A 26,220-nucleotide genomic window follows, 5' to 3' on the forward strand; every position below is an offset into this window, starting at 1 on the left:
TATACATATTGTACGTAGACTTTACCTCAAAAGCCTATGACGTTTTACTGTGAATGGAAGAAAGTTTAAGTGCTTAGATGAAAAGTGTAAAGTATGTCCATATTTTTCTCATCTAAAGACTAAAGACTGTCCTCTGTCTTCTGTGTTTGCAACATATCTATCTGAATTGGGTTGCTTAAGAGAAAAAGGAGGAAATCCTCTGAGATTAGTCAAATAACAGGTCTTTTGTTGGGGTCTTATTTTTGTCTCTTAGGCTTTATAGGATGTAAATTTCTCAAGTAAATATTTCTTGATTATCAAAATTAGATTTCTCACCAACATTTTGCATTTAACATCAGAAAGAAAGATGAAGGGAAGAAAGGCAGTGTTTATACAGGGGAAGCTGGGCATTGCTCTGCAATGAGTTCCAGATGGGACGCCTAGAAAACCTTGGTTTCTCTGATAGGCTGTGTCTTTCATGGTCTAAGAAGCTCAAGACAATAAATTTCCTTTCAAGACCAAATGACTCAATCCCTTCAGTAGTTGCAGCTTGAAAGAAAAGGAATTACTTAACCTGTCAGGTTGTGTCAATCCACCTCACGGGTTGATAGCAGAGGTGTGTTTGTCAGAGAAATTAGATCATTTCAAAGGAATCACGATACATGGCAGTCTGTCAATGTATTATAGATTTTTCTGTGTTCATTTCTCTGCTTATTTGCTATAATTCAAAAGAACAAAACATTTTCTGTAACATCACGTGTGGAACGCAGCAAAGCCAGAATGTATTGGCGACTGGTATTATGAAGGTTTTCCTAAAGGAGTTTCCTTAAAGCTTTATAGTTATTTGTTAAACAAAAGATAATAACAAAGGCAAATGCCTGATGAAACGTTAAAAATAATTCCATTGAAAATTTTTCTGTCAATTGTAGCTCTTCTACCATGTTTTAACATCTTACTATGTTTATGGTCATTTTATGTTAAGTGTTGTTAATTTTTTTTATAGTTTAGGCAACATGTTAACATTTATGGTTTTGATATAGATAGATATTGCACCTTCACCACCACCAAAATAACCAAAACCTTTCACCACTGCCCTCATGTCATTTGTTCCATCACACTATGATTCTCTTTAAAGGAAAGCTTTCTCTTGTCAATTTTATAGCCCTGTCAAGTTACAATGAATTTACTAGTCAGCAGCCTTGTAGACTCCTGACACATGAATATAGCACTCAGCTGTCACCAGTGTCTTCTGTTCTCCAGATATAAACCATTAAAATTGTCTTCTCAGAAATATAAGCAACTTTGTCTTTCTCTTGCTCAAGATTCTCTAATAAAACCCAAACCCTGTATCGTTGCCTTAGAAATGTGTCTTTGTCTGGCTTGTGCAGCATCTCAATCTTTTATCCTTACCCCTGCTGCTCTTCTCCAGCTACTTCTACCGAACTCACCAAGATTTATGGATTTTATTTATTAAAGAGATTATAATCAATTGCACCTTTCCATCATTAGCTTTCACCTCAAACACTAAAAGTTCCTCTAATTAATCTCCCCACTTCTTGACTGGGCCTCTCCACACTGTAACCAAATGATCATTTGAAAGCACTTATGTCAATTACATGCTTAAATATTTAAATAGCACTCCACTACTGCTTTGATAGAATAAGGAACTACTTTACCTGGTTTATGAGGCATTTTAAAATATGGATGCTATTTATCACTTGTCTAAATCCATAACCTATACTTCTATCCTGCCCTACACACCCACACACCCACATTCCAATATTTGTAATACTTCTTCCATAATATGCTGTTTCCAATCTTGGTCTCAAATCATTCTTATTAATGTTTTTTGTTTAATGTTTTGTCCTTTCCATTTTTTTGTCTTAAAAAGTTCTCACCCATGACCAAAAGCACTTAAATTCAAAATACTGTAACTCTAATATAACAATACCATACTTTCAAAGCATCATCATCATCATCATCATCATCATCATCATCATCATCATCATCATCATCATCATCCCGTTGATCGTTGATTTTCTTGAGCAGTCTCAGTAACATCTCCATTTGTTCTAGCCCTGAGATTTTAGAAACCTCTCGTTACTCACCTTCCCAACAGTGCCCTATTGGAGGCTCTTTCAAAGTATAGTTGTGCAATATTTCCCCAATTGAAGTGCCACATAAAGGACTGGGACTACCTCAATTGCAAAGCTTTTTCAGAGCAAAAGAAATCAGAAATAAATGAAAGTCTACCAAGTGTAAGAAAAATACTCACCAATCATATATATGACATAGGCTAAACATGCACATCAACACCCGCCCGCACATGTGTGTGTGTATGTTGTGTGTACAGAGAGAGAGGGAGTCCATAAAACTCAAGAGCAAAATTATAAATAATGCGATGGGTAGAAGATCTAAGAAATTGCTTTCTCCTAAAAGACAAATAACCACCAACTACATGAAATGATGCTCAGCATCACTAATTCATTATTAAAAGTGCAATCTAAATTATGAGCTATTATTTCTTAATGCTTAGAAGTGCTATAATTAAAAAGACAAGAAATAGGGCTGGAAAAATAGTACAGCAGATAAGCCATTTTGCAGCTACCTGACTTTGCTCTGCAGCATCCTATATGGTCTGGTTCCCTAGCACTCACCAAACCAAGCCCCACCCCCAAGCCCTGGAGTAGTGATCCTTGAGCACAAAGCCAGAAGTAAGCCCTGAGCATAGGCAGATGTGGACCAAAAACAGACAAACAAACAATAGAAAATAAAAGGAAGAAAAAAATGCAAATGTTGGCAAGAATAAGAAGAAAAGAGACACCCTGTGAACTATAGGTGATATTTCAAATTGGTGCAGCCACTATTGAAAATTGTATGGAGGTTCCTCAAAAGATTAAGAATTAAAATGCTGGGACTAAAGTGATAATATAGCTCTAGGTTTGACCAGGGCTGAATCCCTGTTTCCCCATATGGTCCCCCGGCACTGCCAGGAATAATTCCTGAGTGCAAAGCCAATAGTAACCCCTGAGTATCACCATTTGTGCTATATCCCCCCCCCCAAACTATTCATGTGCTCTATTTATGGGTAGTAGTTATTCCAAGAAAATATAAACATTAATTTGATAAACATATAAACTACCATACTCTCTGCAGCATAATTTATGTTAACCTAAATATATAACAATGAGTTAATGGATGAAGAAACCATGCTGAGGCAGAGATAAAGAAGAGTACAATTAAATCTTATTCACCCATTGAAAAAGAATAAAATCTTGCATTTTTAACACTGATGGACCTAATCATAATTATTCTAAGGATACTAAAAATTCAGAGAAGATAAACTATGTATAGTACAATAGGAAGGATATACTATGTGACGTATTACATACACATCAGAGAAAAGATATATTATGTGATCTAAAAAAACCCCACAAGATTATAGATAGAAAAAGTAGATTGGTGGTTGCCAGGGACATGAACATGAGGAGAGTAGGAGAAATGGATTAAGGGGGCCAAAGATGCAAATCTCCAGTTTCAAAAATATATATTACGCTGTACATTTTTTCAGTTTCTATTAAAATCATCAACTTTTTCTTTAAGTTTATTAAAATTTATATGTATTTTTCCTATTATTTACCTTATTAATTCCCCCTTTCTTCTCAGACCATAATTCTCTGTGGACAATGTTACCCCAAGGTGGTCTTCATTAAAAATACACCAAACTGCCTCTCCCCATTTGTCATAATTAATTCAAGAACAATGTTTTCCCTTGTAGATTTCTTTGTTCTACTCACATAGAAAATTTCAGGAGTTTTTAAGGAAGCAAGTGACTTTTTACAGAAACACTTGTTCCTTTCTATAGAACATGTCCCTGTATTTAGGTTTAAGTGTCTGTCTCATCTTAAAATGATACAATGTGCCAGACTGTTGACAATGAGAAGAAACAAATATGGAGTCAGGAAATTTTATGTAGAAAATGTAAAATGAAGTAAAATATGAATGTAGATATTTCTTGTATATATGCTACTTATTTTGTTTTCAATCAGTTAGAGTTACTGTTTTCCTTGAATGAGCCGAGAAGTTGAAAACAAAGAAATTTGGTGATATTTTAACACCACTAATAAAAAGTCTGGATTAAATAGGAATTCAAGGTCTAACTTCTCCTAAATTTGACTTCATATCTCCAGATGTTTAATAAGTTTAAACAAAATGACTATAGATTTTATTCAGACTTATGATATTCTTGCAGGAAATTATCTATAAGTTTGAAACAATAGGGATGAATTAATTGATTGCTTTTTTAATTAAGGGTGTTGGGTCACATCCAGCAGTGCTCAGAGCTTACTCTTTACTCTGGCTCAGGGTCACTCATGGCAGTACTCAGGGGACCATATCTGGTACTGGGGATACAACTTGGTTGGTCACATGTAAAGCAAGCTCCTTAACCCCTATACCATCTTTCTGTTCCAGGGAATTCTTTCAGATTTTATTATACCAGTGATAATCATCAGGATCATGAAGAGGGTTTGTAAAACAGATTGCTTGGTCACATTCCCTGATTTCTGATTCAGTAAGACTCAGTGAGATCTAGGATTTTTTACTTTTAACAGGTTACTTCATAAATCCAATTCAAAACCTATTTTTTGAGAACCACAGATTAACACCAACAAAATAATATATGCCAATGGGTATAATCTGAATTCTTTCCTTCTGCTTGTATAAACAGACATCTTAATACAAAGAAACCCTCAGATGCCTGTTGTTTGATAAGAATCAGATTTAGACTTTATGAACATCTGGAGAAGATTATTGTGAGCAATTTCATTTTGTCACTCTTTAACAAAGTCTCTTGATCCAGGTGAGCTGATTTAAGTTACTCACTCCCAGTCAGACTGTCAAATCTAGTTTCAAATATTAGAATATTTGGGAAATGCAATAAAATGTTTACAAATGCAATTGATTTGGTGAACACTTAACTGTCCTTGGAAACTTGCAGTTCAATACTCAAATTATTTAAATGCCGTCATATTGTTCAGATGTGCCAGTGGGAAAGACTAAAAGGAATAAGAAACAAACACTCATCAGTTTTGTTATTAAAAGCTACCTGGGTGGCACCATTCCTTCAGCCTTGTTCTCATCCTGAATGAAGTCAGTAACTTTGCTGAAGAGTCAAAATAAATATTAGCAAGATAAGAAAGAAGGAAATAACAAGGAAAGACTTATGTAAATAATTGCCATGTAGCTACTCGTAACATTACTGCAGTTTTATACACAATAGTTTTTCTTCCGTTTAAAAAAATGGTTTTGAATTGTAAATATAAATCATGCTCATTTACTCCCCACGAGACAGAGTCCGCTTCAACAATGCAGTTTGCGGAGATTTACTGTGCTAGACAACTGCTTTAGATAGATCCACAGGAGCTGTTTAGAGAGGAGATAAGCATTGCCCAGCCTAACTTGAGACATGCTAAGTTTACTTCAGTGCGGTCCTTATGGATACTACTGTTTCCTGAAGGGGAATAATCTCTTTCACTGCAGTTTACTATTTTTTGTTAGAGTTTCTACGTTCTAAGCCTGAACCGACAACCTCAGGTTTCACTACAACAGGCCTCTCTTAAAGGACCAGAAAGAGCTATAAAAGCATTTTATAATTTAAGGTGAATAAGCCTGATTATAAATCTCAAAGACCTTAAGTGCCAAAAAACCCACGTTTTAAGTAGAAGACTGACAGGCCTGTCAAGTGGTAATGCATTTGTATTTGCATCTGACCTGAAAGCACTTCAGTCTGAACAAGGACCAAAAAAAAAAAAAAAAAACAGAAAAGTCATCTAGGACTGAAAAACATTAATATTAACAACTTGCAAACTGCCTCATTATGGTGGGAGAAGCTCTCACCTTTCACCTCAACCCTTAGTTGTCACCGAAGATTAGTTTTTGGAATAGACTCTAGCTTCAGGGTTATATCTACTTCCTTGTTGGCTAAAAGTATAGGCAAAAGATACAAAAGGAATGGGTCTAAAAATGAATGTACTTCATGTCCTTTAACAATCATGAATCCACAGGAACAGAGAGAGCTGTCAAGTTTGGAAGACTTTGTTGTAAGCATGTTCGTGATCAGCTTCCTTCTGGCCCAGTAATGGTATTTGCAATCTTTGAACAAGAGATTGAGAAAATGCATCTGGTTAGACTGATAATAGGTCAGAGTCTTATACTGACAAACTTTGGACCACAGGAAGTAAAAAATATTTTAACTTTTCATTTTATTCCAGCTAAAAGCATAAATAAAATAACTAGATGTTGCAAAGACCTATGCAAATTAGAGAAAAGTGTATATATTTTCTATGTTTCTTTTAGTTATCTGCACAATATTGTCAGCTGACTTTGCTTCTATCAAATAACATGAATTCAAAGGATTTGATTAGAAATTTGAAGGTAACACTATTACACATTTTATGGTAAATATTTTAAATGTGTCAACTATATGTGCCTTGGAAAAAGAACATTTTTAGAGTAATTTTACACTATTTTCCAGATATGCTAAGGTCCGGTTTCAGTTGTAATTAACATAAGGAGAGCTCTCTTGGAGCTATTTACAGAATGAAATGTCTCTAGGGGTTAGTAAATTGCATGCTTTTGAGGTAATTTCCTAAGGAAGAAGCTTTTATACTTTACCTTGAAATTTCTTGGACACCTCCTATGAAGCTACAGTTGACTTTCATAAACAACATAATGACTACATGTCAAAGAAAGAGTGATAACCGTGGGTCTTCAAAGAAATAGAAGAGGCCCACAAGGTTTCTTTCTTTCTGTTGACATGTAAAACATAAAATTAGCCCACAAAGACATTTGAAAATATACTTTCAAAGGTGGGTAATTATTTCTAACAGTACAAAGTGACTGTACCTTCCTTGTTTAAAATGCTCTGTTTATTACTGTTTTGTTAGAAAAGGCGAAAATCCTTCAACAATGTAAGGACCATTTTAAAATATAGAAATCTTAATAAAAATCATACAGTGTACAATAAATTAAACCACCTCTGGCAAAGTTCCTAGGAATTTAATAATTATAGGATATGAAAGGATAAATTCACATATATAAGGCTCAAATCTTTTATATTAGAACTCAGGAAATCCTAAATACTTTACCTTTTCAACTAAAGTCGTGTGTGTTGTCCTATTTTCTAATTTTTCTACAATGCCTTTCCAAATTAGTATTAGTTTCAGTATGAATGTTGTGTCACTACTATTAATGAAATGTCTCGTCATGAAATGTCTCGTTATCTGATGCTAACTTAGTATGGATGAATGAATTATAGGTCTGAGAGTTTTATTTTTTAATTCACAGAGCTATTCTGAGCATGACCAAATATTGTGAAATAAGATTTCAAGAAATAAATTACTCACCAAAAGTAGTTCATTATAAAAATATTTTTGGAGGAACTGGTCTCAGTAGTAAATATTTCTAAGTGTAATAGAAATAATTGTCATCTTGAGAATTTGATTCAAAATAGAATAGGTTTCAATCCCTACAATTTTAAAATGAAGTTATATTTGTGAAATTGGGCATTACAATAATACTTTAAACTTCTATTGTGCTCTTAAGCTTTCAAGAACACTTTCAAATACTTTATATTTTTCTATATGGACAAATTTATTTTTCTGTCTTCCTAAGATGTCAACAAGGCAGACAGTACAAGTGTATTTTCAAATTTCAAGATTAATGCTTAAAATAGTTAAGTTACTTGTCCAGATTCATGCAATAAAACCCAATAAATTCATGCCTGATACCTATATTTCCCCATTTCCAGCAAAACATTCTTTTCCATGTGTACTCCTACTATAACAAGTCATGAAACTATTCCCAAAGGAAGCTCATCTTCAAAATTCTCTAAACATGAATTTATTTCTCTTTTTATTTTTTTCATTTTGCTTTTTGGGTCACAGTGAGCGATGCTCAGGGGTTACTCCTGGCTCTGCACTCAGGAATTACTCCTAGTGGTGCTCGAGGGACCATATGGGATCTGGGAATCAAACCCCGGTCAGCCGCGTGCAAGGCAAATACCCTACTCACTGTGCTATCACTCCAGCTCCATGAATTGATTTCTCTTAATCTCTGTAAAGAACCATTGCATGAGCCCTTCCTCCCAACACCCCATTAACCTCCCTGTCACAGTCCCTCCTTTGGTTCTCCAGAGAGTTCCTCATCCTGAAGTAACTAGGATTAAGAACTAATTTAGCAGATTTTTAGGACCTTCCTCCAGTCTTCTACTTAGACTCTCTTTGGAATGATCAGTGGCCAAGACAAACTGATCATTAAATATGTTTAATATTTTACTTGGATCGCTGAATCCACCTCCAAATGCATGGAAGTACAAACAAATAAGCATTGAAAATGTGAAAAATGTCCCAACTTTTAGTACCATCACATTTCTTGTTATAGGATGCTTCATGAAAGACTATTATTATAGTCTTCTGTGACAAAAATTTCATTGAAGGTAAAAGTGAATGGAATTAAAATTTGGGGGTCATTAACAAGCGATGTAAAACTGGTGATATATTTTTATAGGTTTATAATGTCAAGTTTTGAATATGTGGGGTGATATATTATTACATGATTTCACTTAATATGTGCCCTAATAGTTCATAGCTAAAACACAAAGCAGAACAAAAGTCCCTTGGGATCAAAAAAACTGTAGCACTGTAGCACTGTTTTCCCATTGTTCATCGATTTGCTCGAGCGAACACCAGTAACGTCTCCATTGTGAGACTTGTTGTTACTGTTTTTGGCATATTCAATATGCCAGGGTAGCTTGCCAGGCTCTGCCATGCAGGCAAGATACTCTCGGTCACTTGCCAGACTCTGAGAGAGATGGAGGAATCAAACCTGGGTTGGCCACATGCAAGGCAAACATCCTACTCGCTGTGCTATCACTCCAGTCATCAAAAAGACATCTTTTAAAATTTAATTCAATCATATTTGTATTCCTTGAGTGTCTTCAAAGTGCAGGTGCTTTTGTCAGATATTAACTTTTCAAATATAGAAAAAAGCTCATGATTGAGTAGAGAGATAACCCTCAAATAAATTAAGACATGCAGCATTCTCAATAATAACTGCTTTATAACAGGTCAGTTACCTTCAATGATTAGAAAGTATGATTGAATGGCATGCAATATTATATAGTTGGAGAAACAAATCTAGAGTCATAAGACCAATTTGAGCCCTGCTGTTGTCATTCCCTGCCCTCCCAATTTTGGAAAATAAATGAAATAGATCTAAAGATATTTTCAATCACCACTGTTGCTTAACTATTAAAAGTTTCAAAGAACATACGCCAATGTAACAGAGGCTACAAATGGTTGTTGAGAGTACTATGTGTTTTTTAAAATATTGTTTTGGGACTGGAGATGAAGGTCACTGCTTAGTACTCAGGCTTCTTTTATGTGAAGCCCTGCATTTGATCCTTGGCACCCAAAGCAAAACAAACAAAACAAAAATAGCTTTGTGTATGATCTATTTCTGTGAATGCGGCAAATCTTTCTCTTACAATTAAAAAAAAAATAGATTCAGGGCTGGGAAATAGTACAATGGGTAGGATGTTTGTCTGACACACAGACAACTGCATTTCATTTCTAGCAACCCATACGGTTCCCTGTGCCTCACTCACCAGGAGTGATCCCTGAGCACAGAACTAGGAGGAAGACCTGAGCATTGTTGGTGTGACCCAAAACCATAGCTTTTTCTAAAACAAATCATTTAGAATTATGTGGAAAATAGTAACTTTATAAATTGCTTACTGCTTTAAACAACTTATCTTCAATAGGTTGTCACTATTTTGCTGAGTTGCTCTTTTCATCTCAGATAAACGAGGTTTTGTTCCCAAATAGTTATCTGCAGATGAAGCTAAAGGAGTGCAAAAACATCTTCCTGCAGGCTCAGTGCAAATAGATCAAGGTAAGAAAAGTGCACATTCAAACAGCTCTCATTATGTCTGGATTAAATGTATTAGTCCTTATTGTGCATATGTGGGGCATCAGCTGTGGGTTAATTTTCCCCTTTAAGAAGAGGTGTGAGGGAAAACTGACAAAACTTAATCCTAAAATTGCCTAATTCTAAATCACAAGTATTCTTCTCCAAAAGGTAAAGATTGGATTGTATTATCTTTAAAATGTCATTTGTTCAGCCTAGTAAATGTGTCAACTTTTGTACTGTCCTTTGAAATTTGTCATTTGGTATTTGAAACATTGAATGGGTTCAGTAGAAGTTCTCTGATTTTCTTCTCTTAGGAACCTGAAATGTTTTACATTTTGAGGATTTAAAGTATATATTGAAAGGGTTTAATATTAAAGGGGATCTCCTAAGCAAAAGGCTTTCATTTACAAGTGACAGCCTGTGTCTCCAAAAGCAGGACTTTAAACCTGTTAAAGACACAGTAGTGGGTGAAACCCTGCGGGCAACTGTAGTCTTTGCTTTACAATGCTTACACTAAAACCCTTCCATCAGGAGTTTTCAGCTCTTCAAGGCCAGGAATTCTTCTTACTGAAAATAATAAACATCAAACTATTTATCAACATCAGCTGTTAATGACAGAAATACGTGGTGTTAGATAGATATCATAAATTTACAGTCTTTGAAATTAGTATTCTGCTCCTTTTGTTGTAATTCCAACAGTATCTCCATATCTTTGTAAATGTCGGTCACTTGGTGGGAATCTAAACAAAGGCAGCATAAAATATATAAGATTCCAATTTTTCTATATGACCGTCTATTTATCGAAAGCACACAACCATAATAATTGAAGTATATTTTATAATTATAATGTATAAAATTCAAGGACAACATCATACTGCAGGAACAAATGAGCAATATTGACATGTGGCATTCTTACACAATTAAAATGCCCATATAGCAACCTTACTGTGTGTGCACAATTTGGCAGTAACAAATGTTTTGAAGCTTCAAATTGCAGTGACTAAAACATCTAATTTTATGTATCTCATTTATTAATCTATAAAAGAGAAAGAAAATTCCATTTGAATACTTCCCCAAAATTGGAGAAATGAATCAAGTTGGTTATTAATATTATGGTTTAAGTTAAGCTTTTTCCTTTTTTTTTTTGTTTTTTGGGTCACACCCAGCGATGCTCAGGGGTTACTCCTGGCTCTGCACTCAGGAATTGCTCCTGGCAGTGCTTGGGGGACCATATGGGATGCCAGGGATCGAACCCAGGTCGGCCGCATGCAAGGCAAACGCCCTACCCGCTGTGCTGTCGCTCCGGCCCCCAGCTTTTTCCATTTTTGAAGACATCATGTGTTTTTATCAGTTTATTTCCATATGGTCTGAATAAATACTCTTCTATTTGAGAAAAATGTATGTAGGCAAAAGGGTAATTATTTGAGCTTTTAATATAAATTTGTATAATACTTTAATCATCTCCTCCTGTGCATGACCAGCATGCAGCACAGTACATCAGGAAAGACTGTGAGTGGGGATTCTCAACTCAATGCAAATTTAAATCATGGCAAATGCTTATTGATTAACTTTCCTGAAAAGTCCAAGTGTAACTGGAATCATGGCTCAAATAATGTTATCTGTCTCTTCCCATTTCTTTCCTGTTTTCCTGGATTGGTTTCATTTCACTGTGGGTTCTCTCTCTAAATCTCAGGAAACTTATGTTTCCACCATTCCATAGAGAGGCCTTCTGTCCCCATAACTATTTTTCAGGATTGGGTCTCACTGCCTACCTCACATGTCCTGCCCTTTTCTTAGTAAAGCTCCATTGCTAAAGGATGAAATGCTCTGATTGACCAGGACAGGTGATATGTCCACATAGGGAAAGATTCCTCTTATAAAACTAAATTAACTGTGTGTGGAGGTCGATGTGGAGGTCTCATTCTGTTCAGCAGGGAGAACCCTTCGTTGGGCTGAGAAGGGAACGCAGCCAAATGAACAGACATGAACAGACGCAGAGCCCGGAGGAGGGAGAAATGGCATTTATTCTATGGCAGTTACAGTATTTATACCTCCCTGCTGGGAGGAGGTGGTATAGTATGCCTGCCTGGACCCCCAGTAGAAATGCAGGGTGTGGCATGGGCGTTAGCTAGTGATAAACAAACGCTGATAGGATAAGATCAGTAAGATTAGGAGTGGCAACCTTTGCTAGGTGTGGCATGGGGGTAGCTAGTGATATCAAATAGTGACAGGATAAGATCAGTAAGGTAAAATGGCTCCCTACAACTGTGGGAGAAAAATATATTCCTCGAGGAAACCAAATACATAATCGTTACTGGCAAAACAAGGCAAAATTATTCATCTAACCCTAACTCCACACGTTTTAAAGATGTGATCAGAAATTGTTTGAAAACCACATTCTGGCAGATCCTGAGTCCAAAAGAATTCAGAGAGCCATGGGACCAGAGATCAACGAGTCTTTACTGAATGACCTTGCAAACAGGCTTCAAAGAGCCTTTGCAAATGTATGTCAAAGCCCAAGGATACTGATACAACCATAGAAAACAAAATCCAGTGGTGACTCTGAATAAATTTCCTATCAGCCTAGTACACAGAGCTGCTAGGCACTTGTTGGTAAAGATTTATGTGATTGCTCTCATTATTAAACCAACAGAGATTATTTAGAACATAAATGAACTCATTTTCTTTTTAATTATAACACTCTGAGCTCTGGGTTGGAGGAAACATTCCAAATCAAATCTTGTAGTACTAGGTATACACACATTGTGTAAAACAAATCTCTAGGACATTTCCAGTTTGCAATGTGAAGCCCTATAGCCATTAACAATTCCTTTTTTCTTCCTCCAAACTTCTGGTAATCACCATGCTACAATTTGGTTTTATTCATTGTGATCAGAAAAGAGATTTTATGTGAGTTCAGTGTTGAATTTGTTAAGACTTGTCTTGTGCCTAACGTGTGGTATATTTTGGAGACTTTCATATGTGTTCATCTTCTGTTGTTGAGAACAATGTATCCCTTGTTGAAGTGTTCTGTGCATGTCTGTTAGATATAAGTTGTCTATATAATTCTCCAATTTCTCTATTTTCTCACTGACCTGTTTTTAGTGAACTTTTTCTCAGTTCCTCATACGTAAAATTACAATAGCAGTACCTATTGCTGGTTGATGTAATCATTAAAAAGCTACTACTTGGCTGTGATATGTGGGGCTGACCAGGGCCTAGAGAAGCCCAATAAATGTCACAAGAGGACCTGGAAAGAGTAGGGAGCAACTACAAGAAAGGGTGCAGAAGACTAAGTTTGTTGGGCACTAAGAGTCAGAAACTAGAAAGAAGCACTCCCTGGGGACCAAAGTTGAGGACAGCTATCTGAGAAGGCAGAGAAGTACTCTCTTCCCTATGGCTTTCCTGCGTGACCTAGTGAAACAAGAGACAGTTCAATAGGCCTTTGTTCCCTTGTTCCAGAGACGGTAGATATCAACTGCACACAAATATAATGTGCTGGAAAGAGGCAGAGATTTGGGGTTGAAAGAGGTTTAGTTTAATACCAGCATCCCAGGAAATGCTGCTACCCAGACAGAGAAAGAGAGAGACAGAGAGAGAGGGAGAGACAGAGAGAGATGATATGGCTGTGCTGAGCTGCTCAGACATGGAGCCTCCTCTGCAAACAGACCCCCTTGAGGGGATTTGTCATTCCTGCCATGGGATCTCCTAAAGTAAGTGCAAGGCTTTTCTTTCAAACTAAGTCTTACTTCTGTTGAGTTCATACAGAAAGATTTATGCAGGGATACAAAATGGCCTGCAAATTTCTGAACTGTGTTTGTTTTATCCATTTTGTATGGTTAAGTCAAGAGGTTTAACCTATCTAAAACAAAATAAAGGAATTCAGGTGCCTAAAGTAGAGGGGAAAAAAATCTCTTCACCAATTGGTGTCTGGCAAAACTGAATTTTACTTGTAAAAAAATGAATTAGATCCATATCACACCATACATAAAAATGAACTAAGAGTCAAAGACCTAGAAATTTGACAAGAAAACAAAAAATACAATGAGGAAAATAGGCAGAACTCTTCAGAATCTGGACCTACAGGAGTCATTAACGACCTGGTTCCACTGAAGAAAATAATGAGAACAAGACTGATCAAGTGGGATGATTTAAAATTGAAAAATTTCCATATACCAAAAGAAACTCAGGATAAAATAAAACATTGCCCATTTAACTGGGAGAAGATAGCCTCATATAATACTTCAGATAAAGAACATACAAAATCTATAAAGCTCTCAAGAAGCTCAGCAACAACAACAAAAAACCTCAACAATAACCCCATCAAAGAATGGAGAGAAAAGCTAGAGAGATAATATAGTGGGTATACCTTGCCTGTAGCCGACATGGACTCAATTCCCAGCATCATCTTATAGAGCCACTGGAGAAATAAAATGATGCATTTTGCAGCAACTTGAGTAGAATTGGAAGATTATGATTGAAATAAGCCAGAGGCAGAAGGATAAATGCAGAATGATCTTGCCCATCAGTCATGTTTAGAGAAACAAATAAAGGATATGGAAAATATCAATGTACAACTAACCTCAGATAGCAAAATACAGACCTGAGAGTTGAAGGTTAGGAGGGAAGGGGTGACCCTTCCAGGATTAATTCCGGGAATTAACAGACTTCCAGAAAGCAACGCAGGAACACAGGTGGGACTAAATGAAATAATATTGTGCACCCAAAGAGAAATTGTCAATGAAGAAATGATGGAGGCAGGGATAAGGGAAAAAAACACTGGTCCAGAGTGGTAAAAGGGATAGAGAGGAGAGTCACGGTGCTTCGGTGGCAAGGATGTGCAGTATCTTTCAGAAGCTTTAGCAATATTGTAATCCTATGACCTAAACAACAATATTTTTTAAAAGTTTTTTTTTTCTTTTTTGGGTCACACCCAGCGATGCTCAGGGGTTACTCCTGGCTTTGCACTCAGGAATTACTCCTGGCCGTGCTTGGGGGACCATATGGGATGCCGGGGATTGAACCTGGGTCGGCCGCGTGCAAGGCAAACGCCCTACCCGCTGTGCTATCGCTCCAGCCCCCAGGAACACTGATTTCTTTCTTTCTTTTTTTTTTTTTTTTTTTTTTGCTTTTTGGGTCACACCTAGCGATGCACAGAGGTTACTCCTGGCTCTGCATTCAGGAATTACTCCTGGCGGTGCTGAGGGGACCATATGGGATACTGGGAATCGAACCCGGGTCAGCCGCGTGCAAGGCAAACGCCCTACTCACTGTGCTATCTCTCCAGCCCCCTATTTTTTAAAAGTTTAAAGCAAAAATATTAATTTCTCAAAAAAACAAATCTCACTTTAAAAAACTGCTCCTCATAAAGTTGGACATATAGCAATTGCTAAATAAATGCCAGTTTCTACCTATTTTTTTAACTTTTGTTAATTCTACTCAAAGTATTGTTTCTTTAAAAAAATTATTGAAATGAAATTACATATAACTTGACCATAGTTTCATATATAGAATATAATGATTATACCTTGTGAAATGATCAATACAAGTCAATTTTGGGAACCTATAAAAGTATAATACTGTATAAGTGCCAACAGTTCTCATCAGTTATTATTAAAGCACAAGAAAATATGAAACGGATTATTAGTGCAAAAATGCCTAACTTCCTAGTCTTTCTCAGATTTCAGTTCTTTTGAGATTTTATTCCCTGTGACTCATTATAAGTGTAGTGAATTACCACAGTTCAGAGACAAGTTGATTTTTAAATTCACTTTGTAAATTATTAGTTCTTGCCTCCATTTGCCTCCATTCAGATCACTAAAACCGAATAATGTTAGAGGTAGAAGCAACCTTAGGGGTCATCTAATTCTACTTAATTATTTTACAGATGGGAAAATTGAAGTTAAAAGAAGCTAAGTGACCTGCCTAAGGTCACACAGTTAATGGCAGGTCCTTTGTGATTCCTGGATCGGGCCTTCTTATGTGCAATGAAGCCTACCAAAATTAAATAAATAAACCCAGTATTTCAAGAGACTAGTATTATTTCAGGATGTTTAGCTCAATTAAACAGTGTGCCATAAACCATGGAGGCAACATGAAAAGGGCACTGAATTGAATTGATTTTCAAGTCTCAGTGGAAATTAATATTTTATGTGCTTAAATTTTTTATTTCTCTAGCCATTGAAAATTAATTTTACTACTTTAATCATAAAATGTATTACTTCTAAAATTATTGAAAATACACTATAGATGTTGTTATGAAACAACAGAAATTTTGGACATGAAACATGATTTTTTATACACCTTTGCTTTAAGACAGTACTATTTAAACTTTTGCTTTCCTGGCCTTCTTTCAATATTAATTTTTTTATTGACTCACCATGAGATAAGAGCATGACAAAGATGTTCATGATTGGATTTCAGTTATACAATGTTTCAACACTCATCCCTTCACAATGTAATTTCTCATCACCCTGTTTCTCCCCCTCAATCCCTCCAAATCATCCCCCACTCCACCCTGCCTCTCTTATCTCTCTCTTTCTCTTTCTCTCTCTCATTTTAAACATTATGCTTTGCAATACAGATGCTGAAAGATTATCATGTATATCTCTTTACCTACTTTCAACACTCAAGTTCTTGTCCAGAGTGATCATTTCCAACCAATGTTGTCATAATGAACCCTCCTCTATCTTAACTACCCTCCACTTCCCACGCAACCTTATATTTAAATTTTAAATACTCCCTGCACATGCTTTCTATAGAAGAACAGACATTTTTATTTTGTCTTCTCATCTGTAGTGCACTCTTCAGATTCTTCTGATCATCAGAAGCACCTGGGCAGCTTTCTAAAAAACAGACTGTGCTACATGCAGAAACAGAACTACAGGAGTGTGGATATCTGTATTGCTTAAAAGCTTCTCTTGTGATTCTGCTGGTTCATCAAGTTTAAAAGACACAGTTTTATAGTATCCTATAAAATATAAATCTGGAAATGTTTTACTGTAAAAAACATTCTGACGTATAAATACACACTCATTATGTAAACAGTGAATGGTAACTGAAATAGTTATCAAGATAGTCACATCTTCTGAACTGATGAAAATAACTATGTAAAAACAAAAGTCAAATTTTATTGACTTTAAAATGTCACTGATTATATGGTGCACCATTATAAATATTTTGCTAAAAGACTAATTAAACTGACATTCTATCACATAAGATGCTTCATGATCCTAGAGATATAAAAACCTGCATCTTAATGAAACACAGTAAGCTCTATCCTTATAGTCAGAGTGTAATGATGTATGTGAAGTTAAATATGAATAAAAGAGGGGTATTCCCTCTTAGGATATTAAGAAAAAGAGAAATCCAGATGAATGATTCTGGCAATTTTACTAATATCTCCATAGATTTTTATGTGCATCAACTAAGGCTTTTCTGAAAACAGAAATCCATTCTGCTGAGTTTGAGCTCCCATGATATCTTAGGGAACTTTGGATAAAATTGATACAGGATGGGGCTCTTCATATACCTGCTATATCATCTCTATTTTTAATTAGAATTAAAATGAGTTTTTAATAAGAAGGGGCAAGCAGCAAGATAGTCTACTAGGCTGAGGATATTTTCATGATTTGGGTGGATCACTTTGCTAATGAGATAACACAAGACATTGGAAGATTGGTGATGGAGAATGGTTAGGATATTTCTTTCTCTTCCCTCTGTTCCTTTTACCATCTCTAGCAATGGCACTATTTTGTTTGTGGCTTCAACTCACCTCCTCATTTGAGTAACTAAATCAAGTCTAAGCCCTAAATTGAATGGTGCTACCTTTTGAGCTTTGTTTCCTAAGTTTGGTAATAGAAATATTAGCAATATTACTGAATAATGTAAACAAGCCACATATAATTTTTTTGTGGTTATATAGCATTCATTTTTCTTGCTTCTGTTTTTCTCTTCTGTTATGCAACAACCTATCTCCTGCATTAAATTTTTCTCATTTAAAATATCTACAATGGTGTGTTTTCTCAAAAAGCCCTGAAACATTTATAGAGTGGAAAACAAAAGCATGTTTGAATCTACCATCTTGAAATAAGTGTCTAGGAATGTACAGATATTTTAAGAGTACAGTTCTCTTTAAAATCATCGAGAAAACCATGAATCTACTATTTTGGAAGTCTACAGTGGTCTAAATAACATGATAAAGCACATGGGACCATTCTAGCACTTCCATTCTGGTTCATTTCCCAAGGGCCCAGTAGTTCCTTGTTGATAGTGACTATTATTTCTCTAATGTTGTTCATTTCCTTTTTTATATTCGCAGCATGGTTTGAATTAAAATACTTTAAACATCTACCCATCTATTTTTATGTCCAAAATAATTTTCATGACAATTCCAGCCAGCACTGGGCTGTAGGGTGAGTGATTTCAGATCTGTCATGCTTAAAATTAAAGATACTGTTTTGGCCACTAGGAGCCTTTCATTATCTTCACATTTTAATTGTGTGGACAAGCATTTTACCTGAGTTTGTTGCCTGTTTAGTCCTATAAATCCATATCTTTGTATTTATTTTTCAAAGACACAAAAACCTAAATTTTCTTCCTGCATTCTCCCATGGCAGGAGAAGATTAAGCATTTAATCAAGTTATTTCTCTCTAGCGCCTTAGCCCTATCAAAAACAAATAGTAGCTCCCCCAAGTTTACCTTTTGCTTTTAAATTTTTAAGTTTAAATCTACTACCTGGCATTACATGTGGCACTTCAAACAACTTGAAGTTGACTTGTACACAGCTGACAATCTACGTTTAATTTTTGACTCCCTAAAATAAGTACAAATTCCTGCTGGTGACTGGAAGCCTTTCCTATAACATAAACAAAGTACTTTGTTAAAAGTAATATAGACTATATTTATACAATATATTAAACTTATTAGAGAAAAAAGTGTTATTTAGAAAAATTAAAGAGCAAATACACTGTATTGCATTTATCAAAAACTTAAGTTCATGTCTTCCATTGACACATATCTCATATATGTAGGCTTAAGTAGTTCAAACTTTCATATATGTAGACTAATGTAGTTCAAAGTCAATAGTACTTTAAACAGAATAATTTAACATTAACCCTTAATAGGTAAACATGATCCTTCATAATTTGAAATTATCTAGCTTTTTTCACCATGAATATTTGTTTTTAATGAAACATAGAGCTTTAAGTTATTAGGAGATGATTTTTTTCATGAGTATTATTTATTCATAAGGAAATTTAAGTCATTAAAAATCTATTTCAAAATAATCTTTTATATGAGACACATTATATGATGAGTTGTCAGTGTTAAATATAATTAAAGATTACAATTAAATTTTTCAATTGGATCTTCTTTCCCTGAATTTCAAGAGAAACTTCAAGGTTTATTTTAAAAGTCTGAGTAATTGAAATTTGAAAGCAACATGGTAGCTTTTAAAAAAGAATCCATGACAACACAGAATTTACCTTCAGTTTTAAGAGGTTCATAATTTCTTTGTCAAATTTAAAAAAAAGCTTTGTTTTCTCAACCACAGCCCCGAAGCTTTGTAGAAGACTGAAGAACTGCCCCAAAGTTGGAAAATATATATATATATATATAATACATATAATATTTTTTTCTTTCAATTTGCCATTCAGAACTTATACTCAATAGCATTTTCTGCACATTTGCCCAGTACCAGTTTTAGGTCACAGTTTGACTGAAAACAGTGAGTCTTATACTTTGTCTCAAATATTTTCATGTATGGGTGTGCAGTGCTCAGAATACTCAGGACACCTGAGACAGCCCACTGGGCCAGCAGGTTAACACAACCCCAGAGTTCCATGCTAGTTGCGGGCCCTGCAGTGCCCAAGATACTCAGTCCAATCAAGTGATGCTTGGAGACATCCAAAGCCTCATCTGCCTAAGCTGGTGGCCTCTAGGGCTGCACCCCACAATGGTTGTGGGAACGGATAGTGTCAAGGATCCAACCCAGTTTCAGTGCATGCCTAGCAAATATCCTAACTCCTGTACTACCTCCTGGTCTTGCCTTGATATGTGTTCTGATGGAAATTGTTCCACTTCTGGGAGATTCTGGACGGTGGCGGAAGGATATTGGCATGAATGGTGGTATATGTGGTTAAGTCACAGAATAGCTCCCAAAACATAAACAGTTATACTCTTGTAACCCATTGTTCCTGCAATTGAAAAAAACCAAACTGTCACTGTCACTGTCACTATCATCCCGTTGCTCATTGATTTGCTTGAGTAGGTACCAGTAACGTCTCCACTGTGAGACTTGCTGTTACTGTTTTTGCACATCGAATACGCCACGGGTAGCTTGCAAGGCTCTGCCGTGAGGACAAGATACTCTCAGAAGCTTGCCAGGCTGTCTGAAAGTGGTGGAGGAATCGAACCCAGGTTGGCTTCATGCAAGGCAAGTGCCCTACCCATTAGGCTACTGCTCCAGTAAAATTAAGTCAGTCCCCAAGGAATAGCAATGGCTTTTGAGAAGACCCTCTAACAAAGATGTGGACGAAGTAAATCACTTCTGTATTGAATTTTTTCATCCTTCCCTGCTTTCTGTTTGAGTTACCCTAGCCAAGCAATCACCACAAAAATATATAAGGTGAAATTGGCATACTATGTAAGATATACCACACATCAGAAAAATCTATTGTACGTGGCCAGGTGGATTCCAATAGGGCACTTTTACATCAGCTTTTCGTCCTGGCTCCTTCCTTCCTGCATGAGATTCTAAGTTGCATATGCTTTAGTCTTTACATAATTCATTGAAAAATAAACACCGAGGTGATAATTAATTAGAAAGCTTGCATATTTCTTTCCTGAAACAAGTTAAGTGTTTCTTCCAGCCAGAAATTTGTTTTCAGGAAAGGAGGAGTGTAATGTCATTAGATTTGGTTTGCATTGGTCCTCTTTTCAGCAGATCCTCAAGCTTTGATACCTGTGGCTGAATATTCATAACATTTTGCTTGGATTTTCAACTTTACGAAAACCCATATCATTTCCTCAACCAGTTGAGACAAACTAGACAAAAGATTTCAACCACATCCACTCACCAAACCAATGTGTTACTGTTTTCTTAGGTGTCTCTTCTACCCTGTCTGTGTGGCTGGGTTTGTGTGAAGCCTGATTCAATTATGGGGGGAAGAATCATGCCTTTAAAAAAAAAAAGAGCATTAATCATTTCACTGAATAGAGAGAATGTTTTTATTGCTATTTTACTGATAGAATCTTTCCCCAAGGCAAGAAACAATAACAAAATTCCTCCTACCTGCACTTTCAAAAGAATTCTAATCTGTCTGACAAATAAGCATCCCTGAGAGAATATTGAACACCTTCCAGCGGGTGGCACTTTTTAGGAAATCAGCAGATCGAGAAAGAGTAAGCATCAGAGTTGAACATAGAACATGTGGGGTTCAGTTCTGGTCTGCCATGTAGCAGCTGTGACCTTGGAAAATAATGGCTATTCACTGAGCAGTTCCGATTTGCCATGCATTTTACATTAATTCCTAAAAATATCATAATGCCAAATAATTATTAAATATACATTTCCTAGGTTAAGATGAAATAAGGCACAGAGAAGTTCAATAACCTAGGCAAGCATGAACAGCTAGCAATTGGCAGAGGCCGGAACTAGCCCCAGGTTGTAGTTTTTGGACTCCAGAGTCAATTGCTATTTCACTCTATTATGACAAATAATTTTCCTTTTCTTGGTTTTAGTTTTGATATATTTTAATCTGAAAAATAAGATGATTGAACTAAACCTTAAAAACGCCTTTGAACTTGAATACTCTGATCCTATAATTGAGCCTAAGCCTTAAACTTGTAGAGATTATAGTTTGGTTTAGTTCAGTCCAAACAATACACATATTTATAAAATAAAATTGAGCGGCATTGGTAGGAGGTGGGTGGTATGAGATTAAGGGTCTGGTATTAATCTGGGCAGGCTTCCGGCCCAAACGATTTTCATCTGGTACAGTCTGGGAGATACACAATGTAGGGTGGCAGATAGAAGGAGGTCAGCCTCAGCCCCAAAGGATTTGGGAAAACAGTGGGGAGCATTCAGAGTGACAGAACTTTAGCAGGTCTTACTGCGGGTAAGGCAGGCTGAATTGGGGGACTCATACTGGATCCTTCTTTCAGTGTTTCTCCACCCTTGGCAATATAATAAACATTATTGACTGACTAGATGAGATGAAGTGAACTGCAGGCTTGCTTTGAAGTCCAGTTACAAGCTTTAATTCAAAGGCTGTCAGAAGATTCAGGTTCAATGAAACCATGAAAGAATATTGTTCCCATGTTTCATGCCAAAATATAAAGTGTTCTTGCGGCTTTAAATGTAGTCACCCTTCTAATCTATTTTGTAACTGTGCCTAATTAATGTTTCGTGTCTTTATTTTCAGAATTTCCAAAAAGTTAGCAAATGTTCAAACACTGTCATTTTACTGGTGACCTAATGGTAAGTCTGCACTCGAAGTAAATGCTGCACTATTTTCCCCCTGATAAACAGGAACACTATTGAGAAAGGAAATCTAATATCCAGAGGATAAGTAGCTACAATATAACCATGAATAAATAAAGACTGGGAACTACAGCTGAACTCTTTATAGAGTTCTTGTTCTTTTCTTCCAACACAGTATTAATCATTTGCTCCTAAGAGTGACTTGAAAGATGCAATCTTTGAACCTATAAAAACAATCATATATACTATGTTCCAGGCACCTTTTGCTAGACATTTCACATATATTATCTTTAATCCTCAAAGCAGTTCTTTAAGATAGAACCGATTTCAGACAGTCGTTCAGGAACATGCCCTGAGCGCCAAGCAAGGTTGCAACACTAGCCTGTTTCACCTCAATCCCCTGCTCCTTCATCTCTGCCTCTTACAAAAGACACATATGGGCCAATAGGCCCTGAGCTTGTTCTCGAACAAAAACAACTGGCATGTCTTTAATAACTATTTCCAGTATTTTAAGACTTTCTTTTACAGAGTCACTTGCACAGTGCCACAAAACAAAGTCATTCCAAATTCCTTTTCTCCCTTTAACTGGGAGGGAAATTTCTATATGAAAGTTAATGTGTGTTTAGATTTATTTGCAAGGAATTTAACATTACTATTTATTAAACTTCATTGTAAAGAAAGAAAGACAAATTTGGGGTTGTGATCTTCCTGCATGACCCTCTTATTTTCATACAGAAATTAACAACTGACCTTCAAATAGGGCACCACGTGTACATATTAAATTTACCTTCTGTCTCTGCGTTCAGGAGAATTCTTTCGGCGATACTCTGGGGGGACCATATGTGACAACAGGGATCAAACTCTGGTTGGTCACATGCAAGGCAAGCACTCTACCTGCTTTACTGTCCCTTGGTCCCTCCTAATTTATTTTCTAATTAAAAAAGCTACTGGTGAATAATTCTCCAGGTCATCTAAGTTAAATGGGTCTAATGTTAGGTTGCCCTTTCAAAATATCCATTTAATAGGAGCAATGAAAGATTTATGGAGTGAATCTGTCAGTTAACTCACGTTAAGCGAAGGAATAAGAGGTCTCAGAAACCAGCAAAATCTGGGTCCCTGGGGCATAGTTCGGTGGCAAAAGTTCCTGCCTTGAAAGCGTAAGACCACAAGTTAGATTTGTGGTATCACCCACATATTCTGAACGCAAGCACAGCAGCTTTGCTGTTTGGGACCCCCACTGCTAGAACAGAGAATGTCCTCTTCAGGACACAAGTCTAAGCACCTTTACTCCTGAGTGCAACCCCTTATATCTGAAACAATAATATCAAAGGGAAAATGAGAGGGCACCAATCACAATAATGTGTTATTTTCACTTTATGAAGTAAAATTCTAGATGTCATGGGTAAAGTAAGCAACAAACAAATTTGAGACAAGAGAAAGTGAGCTATCTTGCATGCGAGGATTAGGAGAGCATGAAGAAGCGTCTTTCTGACTTCCTACCTTTGATTCCACTGCTATTCATTAGCTCTCTTTGGGCTGTGAAACTTGTTTCCTTTGTTCTCAGAGCAGAAGAGGAAAACGCTAAGAATGAATCAGAGGTTGGTCGATACACTCAGGGCAAAATCACAAGCTGAAAAACGTTCAAGTCAAAATAGTGTGTAAACTAAGAAATATTTCTCGGTAAATGCCACCAACCTGACGATTCCCACAGGAACTCATAAAGACTCCACTACAAAACTGTTGTGGTGAACAGGCTGGCTGTTTGGGGAAGGAGTGGTCTTAGTCAGCAGGTGGTGTGTGGGACAAAAACACTCCATAAATAATCATTCCAAAAGCAGTTAAAAAAATCTTACTGGTAACATCAGACATTTTATATTAATGTGCATACCCTAAAATAGGACTGGAGCAATAGCAGGACTGGAGCTATAGCACAGCGGGTAGGGCATTTGCCTTGCACGTGGCCGAACGGGTTCAATTCCTCTGTTCCTCTCAGAGAGCCTGCAAGCTACCAAGAGTATCCCGCCCACACGGCAGAGCCTGGAAAGCGAAACATGGCATATTCGATACGCCAAAAACAGTAACAAGTCTCACACTGGAGACGTTACTGGTGCCCACTCTAGCAAATCAATGAACAACTGGATGACAGTGCAGTGCTACCCTAAAATAGTCTTTTCTTAAAAGTAGCAAACAGCCATCATTTCATATTCTATTATCTTCTTCTAAATTTTATATGTTCTTTTATACATTGTTAAATGTAAAACCAAGTAAAGACAATTTTAACAAATTTCTTAAGCTATACTAGATGCTTTATCCAGCCTTACTTTATAATTCCTCCCCATTCTTGCTTAAAAATATAACAAAATGTGTAAATCTGTTACTGTACCCCCATGGTGATTCACTAATTTAAAAAAATTGATATTCAGAATATATAAAGTACTTACAAGAATTAAAAAATAATTTAAAAACCCTACCAAAAAAAAATAACAAAATGACAAAAGTCTTTTGTCAAATTAGACTTAAGGATTTTCTTTTTCAAATTCGAAAACTGTAGAAAACTTTACATTAATTGGGTATCATTTTCAAGTTATACCCTCCACCCATAAAGTTGACAGTGTAAGTGGGGGAATAAAATTTTCTGACATATTAAACATTAAATTTCAATTTTAAAAAAATGGTGGCCACTCCTGGCAGTGCTCAGGTCCTACTCCTGGTTCTGCACTCAAGATTCAATCTTGGTTTATTCAGGGGACCATATGTGGTGCTTAGCTGCATAAAAAGCAAGCACTGTAGGGGCCAGAGTGATAGCACAGCGGGTAGGGCGTTTGCCTTGCACACGGCAGACCCAGGTTCAATCCCCGGCATCCCATATGGTCCCCCAAGCACTGCCAGGAGTAATTCCTGAGTGCAAAGCCAGGAGTAACCCCTGAGCATCGCTGGGTGTGACCCAAAAAAGCAAAAAAAAAAATAGTAAAAAGCAAGCACTGTAATCTTTATACTCTCTCTTCTGCCCCTAAAAACAATACCTTTAACTTGCTCTTTTTTTTTTCTCCACCTAGCCACCCCCCTAACTTGCTCTTTTAAGGGAAAACCATGTCCATAGAAATCTTTAACTACAGTTTTATTAAGGAAGCAAAAATAAACAACAATTTGATAACAACTCAAAGAGGTATTTCATGTACCTTGATCTATTTGAGTCTTCTGAAAACTTTTAAATTTACTATCACCATGTTTTTAATTGTATCCCAACAGACTTGTCTATTTATTAAAGTGGAAAATCTCTAGACTGTGAACCACATTTGCATTCATCTCCATCAATATTACTATTTTTTATTACGAAGTGAAAGCCAAACTTTCATTTCATAGTTCTAAATTAGAACCACACACTCAATCCCAATATACACAAGTTTTTCCTGTTATATTCTTCAAAAATAAAAATGACTGCATCTTAGTATTATCAAATACAATGTTATGTTCATTCTATTAATGTTATTTAAGTCCTCAATTCTATCAAAAACAAAGAGAAAAATTTCTTTTTTTTTTTTTTTTGCTTTTTTTGGTCACACCCAGTGATGCACAGGGGTTGCTCCTGGCTCTACACTCAGGAATTACTCCTGGTGGTGCTGAAGGACCATATGGGATGCTGGGAATCAAACCTGGGTTGGCCGCATGCAAGGCAAACGCCCTACCCACTGTGCTATTGCTCCAGCCACAGAGAAAAATTTCATTGCCCAGAATTCTCAGAGAAAACACTGAAATTCTTCAAAACAAAAATCATGGACATTTG

Source organism: Sorex araneus, chromosome 1, assembly GCF_027595985.1.
Source record: "Sorex araneus isolate mSorAra2 chromosome 1, mSorAra2.pri, whole genome shotgun sequence".
NCBI lineage: Eukaryota > Metazoa > Chordata > Mammalia > Eulipotyphla > Soricidae > Sorex > Sorex araneus.